Source organism: Bos grunniens, chromosome 21, assembly GCF_055505025.1.
Source record: "Bos grunniens cultivar Pamir isolate PY7600 chromosome 21, Bosgru_T2T1.0, whole genome shotgun sequence".
NCBI classification, from domain to species: Eukaryota; Metazoa; Chordata; class Mammalia; order Artiodactyla; family Bovidae; genus Bos; species Bos grunniens.
In genome coordinates, this window is record NC_141185.1 from 47391658 (window position 1) to 47400471 (window position 8814).

At 42.5% G+C, this 8814-nt stretch overlaps 1 long non-coding RNA gene and 1 other non-coding gene across 3 annotated transcripts; both read right to left on the bottom strand.

The window, feature by feature from the left end:
* Positions 1–585: 585 nt before the first annotated feature.
* On the bottom strand, positions 586–4719 carry LOC147349593 (uncharacterized). 2 transcript variants are annotated; one of them, XR_015150017.1, is made up of 4 exons: positions 4038–4661; positions 2999–3153; positions 2219–2296; positions 586–898 (listed from the first exon to the last, which is right to left on the bottom strand). It is a non-coding gene; the product is annotated as an uncharacterized LOC147349593 (long non-coding RNA). The 2 variants fall into 2 exon arrangements; XR_015150016.1 differs by lacking the exon at positions 2219–2296 and having other exon boundaries at positions 4038–4719.
* Positions 1707–1833, bottom strand: LOC147349594 (small Cajal body-specific RNA 15). The gene has a single exon (XR_015150781.1).
* Positions 4720–8814: the final 4095 nt, after the last annotated feature.

Below are 8814 nucleotides of genomic sequence, written 5' to 3' on the forward strand. Positions count from 1 at the left end.
TGCCAGCAGCTTCTGGGCCTCCTGCCTCACTGCTCTCCTGCGTTCTGTGAGGTCCACGCCCAGCCCTCTCGGCTGCATCTCTGGTTTGGTTCTTGAGTTCAAGTTTCCGGTGCCAGTTCTCAGAGACAATTTAGTATCATATCCTATGGGTACTTCTTTAAACATATATGCCCGGATCCCATCACTTAGGGTTTTGTGTTAACTGAAAAATCTTTCATGCTTCCCAGTACATGCTGAATCTGACACAAGGAACCCCTATTATCTCCTATCTCAAAACCCTGCCTATTTATATAAGTAAGAACTCAGATTCTTAAACTCACAACTCAACCTGACAATCTTAAAGCTTCTTACACACACACACACATCTCTGCCCTACCCTAAAATAAGGAAGTAGCACAGAGATGGCTCAAATTGCAATATGTGTGTGTGCATATGTGTGTGTGTGTGTGTATTCAAAAATGCTCTCAGCTACTAAAAAAACTACTGAGTAGGAGGTTGGACCTCACAGATCAAATAAGTTTGAACACAGGGTTTTTCAGGCTTTATTTCACATATAAGATAAAATGGATAAAAACTAGGCATATATAAGGTTTTAATAAGATTTTATTTTGATCAAGGAAAAATGGTCTACAATTAGCTCTGACATTTAAAATCCATTTAATTTAAACAAGGCAGATGACCAACTTCAAGTATCACAATTACTCAGCTTATAAAGAACCTTTAATATGTTTCTCATCTTCTACAAGAAAAAAAAAAGTCTAGAAAAGAACCAAAACTTTTTTTTTTTTGGTAAATATTCTAATTCCTTAAAATGCCAAGAACTATCTACTGAAACTACATTTCAACAAGGGGCAGGATTTACCTCAAGGCCATGTTCACCTGCAACCTGCTGATAAATCTGTTAAAAAACAAAACAGAAAAAGATTAAAAAAAATCAGACCACTGTAGCCACAATCCTTCATAATGGGCAATTAAGACAAAAGGTATCAAAATCTGTTCTTTTCTTAGCTTTACCTATATCACCATATAACTCTTGAGCAAGTAATTAACGTAAGCTTTGGCCTCCCACCTTAACAAAGGGGAAAGGGAATATGTAAAACCACCACAGAATCCTGGTGTAGACTAACAGGGGTTCAAAGATTTAGAACACTCAGAACCTAAGGCACCCTTATTAGATGAGATTGCAAAGTTGGTTAGAGACTTGGGATATAAAATGACACTGGTTTCTAGTAAAACTGAATTGCCTTTTCTTTGGAGAAGTATTATGTTTAATAACCAACTCCCTGTTGATTCAAACTACAGTTTGCAAGCACTTGTACACATCCAATAAAATATTTCTGAAGCTTGTGCTCGGTCATCGGTCTGCTCTTTCCATGTTCCAGCACATGTGAAAACCTTACATGGCTCACACACTGACAGCTGCCCCCAGCACGATTCACCATGATGCAGCATTCTGTAAACAACACTATGCTGGTCTCCATCCAAGGAAGTTTAGCCATCTGGAGACTTCCTGGACGCTCTGAAGCCTGCACTACAGGAAAGGTCCTCTCCTCCACTTTCCTAACCAACCTCTCCAATTTCCAATCGCTTTCCTATCAATTAAAGAGTAAGAGTCTCATAGGTTCGCTAAGTCTCTCTTCACCCTCACTCATCTCTGTATTTACTACTCCTATGTTCTACAGGAAGATGATGCAAACTGTTATCATTGCTGTTGGTAGATAAGTAGGTCTTGAATTCATTTTGCACACAAGACCTGTTCTATCTACCTTTTCATTTAGGAGGCTAAAAGCAGAGTCAGCTTGACTTCAAGGACTCTATTTTGTTAGTCTCCAGAAGAACATGACAAGTCCAGCTTTTAGAACACTGTCTTCTAGCATGTCAAGATACTGAGGGAATGGTCATTTATTACTTTTATAACTTAAAGCTTTAACAGATTAGAACTCTTACATATGCTTCCTTCACAGCAACCAATGGTTAATGAACCTAGATGCAAGACACTTTGTGATTTGTAAAGAGTCCACCCAGTCAGCATCTTTTCTGTGAATCAGGAAGTCTCCTGCAAGGAGCATTAACCATGAGCAGGGCACAACTATGCCCCAAGTCAGTAAAATGCTCCCAAATATTTTAGAAATGCTAGTGAACAGTTCATGTCTTACTATTACAGAGCTGCTTTTCTGCAATTCCCCAATCCCAGAAAAAAACATTAAGCCCAACTTACTAATTGATTGCCTTTTCTTCATTTTCCCCAGTTTGACAAATTCAGGTTTTTCTGCTCTATTTCCACCTCACTCAAATCCTGGTGGAATTAAACTGTCATTTATGCGAGCTATGCAAATTCAATTTAACAGCTTGCAGCTGATTAAAACAACATGCAGTCACCCAGATAGAGCCAACAAAAATGTTTTTGTAGTATGAACTTGGATTCTAATCTTGCTGTCTCCCCTGTGCTCATTCCTAAACTTAAATGTGGGGATCTTTTCTTTGAAAGCACCTTAAATGTCCTTATATTCAAAAAGACTGAACTGGAGACAAGAACATAATCCACTCACTGGGAAAGAATCCAACGAACAAATTGAGGTTTCCTAGCTATGCATTTAAACAAAGCAGGAACTTAGTTTTTACAAACGGATTTACTGAGTAGATACATTACTTTTTCATATAACCATCCTATTATTCTGCCACTCTGAAAGATTTCTACCCTGACTTCCTTTCATATCCCAAACACCCATCCAGTTAAGGGGGAGGAAGCAGTGAGAGAAGGAAAACAAGAGAAGCATGAGCCAAAAATAAGGCTAACACTCTAGGTAAAACACCTGACAGTGTCTTCTGTACAATTTACAATTCAGCCACAGATTCCTGGAAATCTGGAATGACCCACCCCACCCCCGGCCCCCACCCTCCCCGTTCCTTGTCCACCTGTATAAATGCCTGTATAAAAGTCGCTTCTTAGAAGCACTAATTTCTCCCTCTCTCAGGCTGTTAAGTGCCACACACTCACCTCCTTCGGAATACTTAAGTGGCTATACTGCCACCATGACCTGTGTCTACTCCACTTGACTATAAGTCAATCAAAGGCAAGAACTGTGCCTTCATAATTTCTGAATGATCGAATCACAGAAACAACGGTGTTCTGTTTTCAAAGCCCTCATATACCTGAAAAAGAGAGAGAGAGACATCAAATTGTCTTCCAAAATAACAAGCCTCTTTATTAGAAAGTGGGTTTCAAATTTCTGTGTATAGGCAGGAGCAGGGACAAGGATTCTCAACCTTTCTTCTGTCCCAGTATACCTTGGATGGATTCATATTGCACCTAAATGTACAACACCTCCGTCTTTATTCCTACTCACTTTTTCTCCCAAAGACTTGTTTAGCAATCCAAAGAGATAGCACGGTGTGGAGGGAAGAATTCTGGGTTGGAAATGAAATCTCACTTTTAGTTTGTCTCACTAACAACCTGTGTTACTTTCAGTCTGTCTCCTCTCAGAGACTGTGCTTTAATCTAAGATGAAAGGAGGGGTAAATGACCTAGACGATCCTGTTCCACCTCTAATACCAAATGATGACGCTGCTGGCCAATTCGGGAAGCTTAAAAATGACCATCTGTGAGTGTACTTTTTCAAATTAATGCAACAGGCGCTGCTACCAGGCAGGAATCATCGACTCAGAAAGGCAGGGTTCGTATAGACTTTCACGTTACATAGCTTACGCAACACAGATTTCGCCCCCGTGAAATTACACCTACTTAAGTTTTTTCTTAAACTTCATTCTGAGTGTGAATTTCTCCCTTCCGCATCTATCCTCACGACTTTTCCGTGAGCTATCAAGCTCGTTTTTCAGACGAGGTCGAAAGAGCTGAGGACAATGAGTTAGTAATGAGACCTCGGTCGCTGGTGGCCTGACCCGGCGACAGATACACCAACCCCTCACCTCTAATTCCGGTTCCCTGCAGCATCGCTTGAAGCCCGATGCTACAGACAGCCTGCCTAAAAGGTCGCTGCAGTCATCCACTCCGCCGAGTGGCCAGAGATTAGCCTTACCTTACGCAACACAACGAGCCTGCTTTCCGGTGTCCGATGTCGGTGGCAACTCCCTTCTCCTTCCTGCACAAATCAGCTCCTTTCGGTTTCCGGGGCGCCAAGAGGAAGTCCCTCCCCACGCGGCAGCGTGAGGCGGTGCGTCGCGTCGAGGCGCCGTGCGCAGGCGCGGAGAATTAAGCTTGTGATATTATAAGAGGTATGCTCTCTGCTGGGTAGTACAGACCGGAGGAACGCTGGACAGTGGGTTGTTGTTGCTGGGTCCACGGCCGTGGGGAGAAGTCTGGGAGCCGTTGAGCGGGGCTTGAGAGAGCGACTTGGAGACGCCATCTTCTCAGAAAATAACCCCTTTCTCCAACAGAGGTCCTCCGTGAAATCGAGGCCCACGTACCCCGTCAGTTGCTTGTGTTTCTCGCTTTGCTCCACTTGTCCCATGCTGTATTTAGTTCCTCACTGTGTTTCGGTTTTCCGTGTGGTCCCATATCTTGCTTCAGTAATGCTGAGTGTTGGCTGTGCATCTCCCAGCAGTTAGTTCATAAATGCCTGGTAATTCTTGGCCAGTAGGACTGCTGAAGCTCAACTCATTCCTTTACCAGCGACGGGATTGAGCGCTTACGTAGTACTGGCGTGGTCTGTGGGTATGGCACTCTTGCTGTTGCCTTCGTTTCCTAGGGCTGTCATAAAGAAGTAACACATATTGGGTGGCTTAAAGAAACATACTCCTTTTCTTGCAGTTCTGGAGGCTGGAAGCCAGAAAGACTAAAGGTGTCAACAACATCATGTTTCCTCTAAGACACTGGGTAAACCCCCTCCCCACTTGCCTCTTGGTAGTTTCTGGTTCAGTTCACTTCAGTCGCCCAGTCGTGTCCGACTCTTTGCGACCCCATGGACTGCAGTACGCCAGGCCTCCCTGTCCATCACCAACTCCCGGAGCTTACTCAAACTCATGTCCATTGAGTCGGTGGTGATGCCATGCAACCATCTCCCACCTTCAATCTTTGCCAGCATCAGGGTCTTTTCCAGTGAGTCAGTTCTTTGCATCAGGTGGCCAAAGTATTGGAACTTCAGCATCAGTCCTTCCAATGAATATTCAAGACTGATTTCCTTTAGGATTGACTGGTTTGATCTCCTTGCAGTCCAAGGGACTTTCAAGAGTCTTCTCCAACACCACAGTTCAAAAGCATCAATTCTTCAAGGCTCAGCTTTGTTTATGGTCCAACTATCATGTCCATACATGACCACTGGAAGAACCATAGCTTTGACTAGACGGACCTTTGCTGGCAAAGTAATGTCTCTGCTTTTTAATATACCATCCAGGTTGGTCATACCTTTTTGTCCAAGGAGCAAGTGTCTTTTAATTTCATGGCTGCAGTCTCCATCTGCTTTTATTTTGGATCCCAAGAAAATAAAGTCCGCCACTGTTTCCATTGTTTCCCCATCTATTTGCCATGAAGTGATGGGAATGAATGCCATGATCTTTGTTTTTTGAAAATTGAGCTTTAAGCCGCTTTTTCACTCTCCTTTTTCACTTAATCAGGAGGCTCTTTAGTTCCTCTTCACTTTCTGCCCAAAGGGTGGTGTCATCTGCATATCTGAGATTATTAATATTTCTCTCAGCAATCTTGATTCCAGCTTGTGCTTCAGGCAGCCGGGCATTTCACATGATGTACTCTGCATGTAAGTTAAATAAGCAGGGTGACAGTTTACAGCCTTGTCGTATTCCTTTCCCAATTTGGAACCAGTCCGATGTTGCATGTACGGTTCTAACTGTTGCTTCTTGACCTGCATACAGATTTCTCAGGAGGCAGGTAAGGTGGTCTGGTATTCCCATCTCTTGAAGAATTTTCCACAGTTTGTTGTGATCCACACAGTCAAAGATTTTGGTATAGTCAATAAAGCAGAAGTAGATTTTTTTTGGAATTCTCTTGCATTTTCTATGATCCAGTGGATGTTGGCAATTTGATCTCTGGTTCCTTTGCCTTTTCTAAATCCAGCTTGAACATGTGGAAGTTCATGGTTCATGTACTGTTGAAGCATAGGTCAGAGCATTTTGAGCGTTACTTTGTTGGCATCTGAGATGAGTGCAATCGTGCAGTAGTTTGAACATTCTTTGGCATGGCCTTTCTTTGGGATTGGAATGAAAACTGACCTTCTTCAGTACTGTGGCTACTGCTGCATTTTCCAAATTTGCTGCCATATTGAGTGTAGTACTTTAGCCACAGCATCTTTTAGGATTTGAAATAGCTCAGCTGGAATTCCATCACCTCTGCTAGCTTTGTTCGTACTGATGCTTCCTAAGGCCCACTTGACTTCACATTCCAGGATGTCTGGCTCTAGGTGAGTGATCACACTATCACTCTGGGTCATGAAGATCTTTTCTGTATAGTTCTTCTGTGTATTCTTGCCACCTCTTCTTAATATCTTCTGCTTCTGTTAGGTCCATACCATTCTGTCCTTTATTGTGCCCATCTTTGCATGAAATGTTGCCTTGGTATCTCTAATTTTCTTGAAGAGATCTCTAGTCTTTCCAATTCTTTGTTTCCCTCTATTTCTTTGCATTGATCCCTGAGGAAGGCTTTTTTTTTTTAATCTCTCCTTGCTATTCTTTGGAACTCTGTATTCATATGGATATAGCTTTCCTTTTTTCCTTGCCTTTTGCTCCTCTTCTTTTCTCAGTTATTTGTAAGGCCTCCTCAGACAACCATTTTGCTTTTTTGCATTTCTTTTTCATGGGAATGGTTTTGATCACCACCTCCTGTATAATATCACAAACCTCCACCCATAGTTCTTCAGGCACTCTGTCTACCAGATCTAATCCCTTGAATCTATTTGTCACTTCCACTGTATAATCGTAAGGGATTTGATTTAGGTCATACCTGAATGGTCTAGTGGTTTTTACTACTTTCTTCAATTTAAGTCTGAATTTGGCAATAAGGAGTTCACGATCATAGCCACAGTCAGTTCCTGGTCTTGTTTTTGCTGACTGTATAGAGTTCCTCCATCTTTGTCTGCAAAGAATATAATCAATCTGATTTTGGTATTGACCATTTATTTGGTGATGTCCATGTGTAGAGTCATCTCTTGTGTTGTTGGAAGAGGGCGTTTGCCATGACCAGTGCGTTCTCTTGGCAAAACTCTGTTAGCCTTTGCCCTGCTTCATTTTTACTCCAAGGCCAAAGTTGCCTGTAACTCCAGGTATCTCTTGACTTCCTGCTTTTGCATATCAGTCCCCTATGATGAAAAGGACATCTTTTTTGGTGTTAGTTCTAGAAGGTCTTGTAGGTCTTTATAGAACTGTTCAACTTCAACTTCTTTGGCATAGCAGTTGGGGCATAGACTTGGATTACTGTGATACTGAATTGTTTACCTTAGAACGAACAGAGATCATTCTGTTGTTACTGAGACTGAACCCAAGTAATGCGTTTTGAACTCCTTTGTTGAATGTGAAGTCTACTCCATTTCTTCTAAGGGATTGTTGCCCACAGTAGTAGATATAATGGTCATCTGAATTAAATTCGTCCATTCTAGTCTATTTTAGTTAACTGATTCCTAAAATGTCGATGTTCACCCTTGCCATCTCCTGTTTGAGCACTTCCAATTTACCTTGATTCATGGACCTAACATTCCAGGTTCCTATGCAATATTGTTCTTTACAGCATTGGACTTCCTTCACCAGTCACAGGTACAACAGGGCACTGTTTTTGCTTTGGCTCCATCTCTTCATTCTTTCTGGATCTATTTCTCCACTCTTCTCCAGTAGCACATTGGGCACCTACCAACCTGGGGAGTTCATCTTTCAGTGTTATACCTTTCTGGCTTTTCATACTGTTCATGGGATTCTCAAGGCAAGAATCGTGAAGTGGTTTGCCATGCCCTTCTCCAGTTTCTGGTGCTGTCCAATAGTCCTTGATGTTCTATGCTTGTAGCTACTCCTTACTCCAGTCACTTAACTCTGTTCTCCTTATGTTTCTTCTCTTAAAAGATGGGATGTAGGGCCCAGCCTATTCCAGTATGACCTGAGTTTAACTTATTACATCTGCAATGGCACTGATTCCAGATAAAGTCTCATTCTAAGGTCCAAGAAGGACATGAACGGGAGTGGGGGAGAGGATTTGACACTATCCAACCCAGAATGGCTGTCAAAGAGCTTAAGAAGTAGGCAAGCCAAATACAATCAACAGCTGTAGTACAAGTGAACTCAAACATATTTTAGTTGGATTTGAGAAGTTTTCATGGACAATGGGGCTTCCCAGGTGGCGCTAATGGTCAAGAATGCAGCTGCCAGTGCAGGAGATGGAAGAGACACAAGGTTTCCTCCCTGGGTCAGAAGATCGCCTGGAGGAGGACATGACAACCCACTCCAGTATTCTTGCCTGGAAAACCTCATGGACAAAGGAGCCCGGTGGACTATAGACCATAAGGTCACAAAGAGTCAGACACAAACGAAACGACTTAGCGCGCGCGCGCACACACACACACACACAGACACACACACACACACAGAATGAGGGGTGGGTAGAATTTGGACGTGTCATTCGTAGACCATCACAGCGTGCTTGGCAAACAGACAGCACTGACCAGCACTGGTTGAAATGTAGAAAGAAGTTAGGTTAAAGCAGGAGGGATCTTAAATGCAGGCTGAAGAGTTTGGAGTCTGCTCTGTATGTTAAAAGAATAAATCGAAATGTTTCAGGATGTGGGGGTTGTGCTTGGAAGATTAGTTAGTAACTTGAGCCAAACTTCTGTTGTGTTACTTACTCCAATTTAAGGAGTATTAATC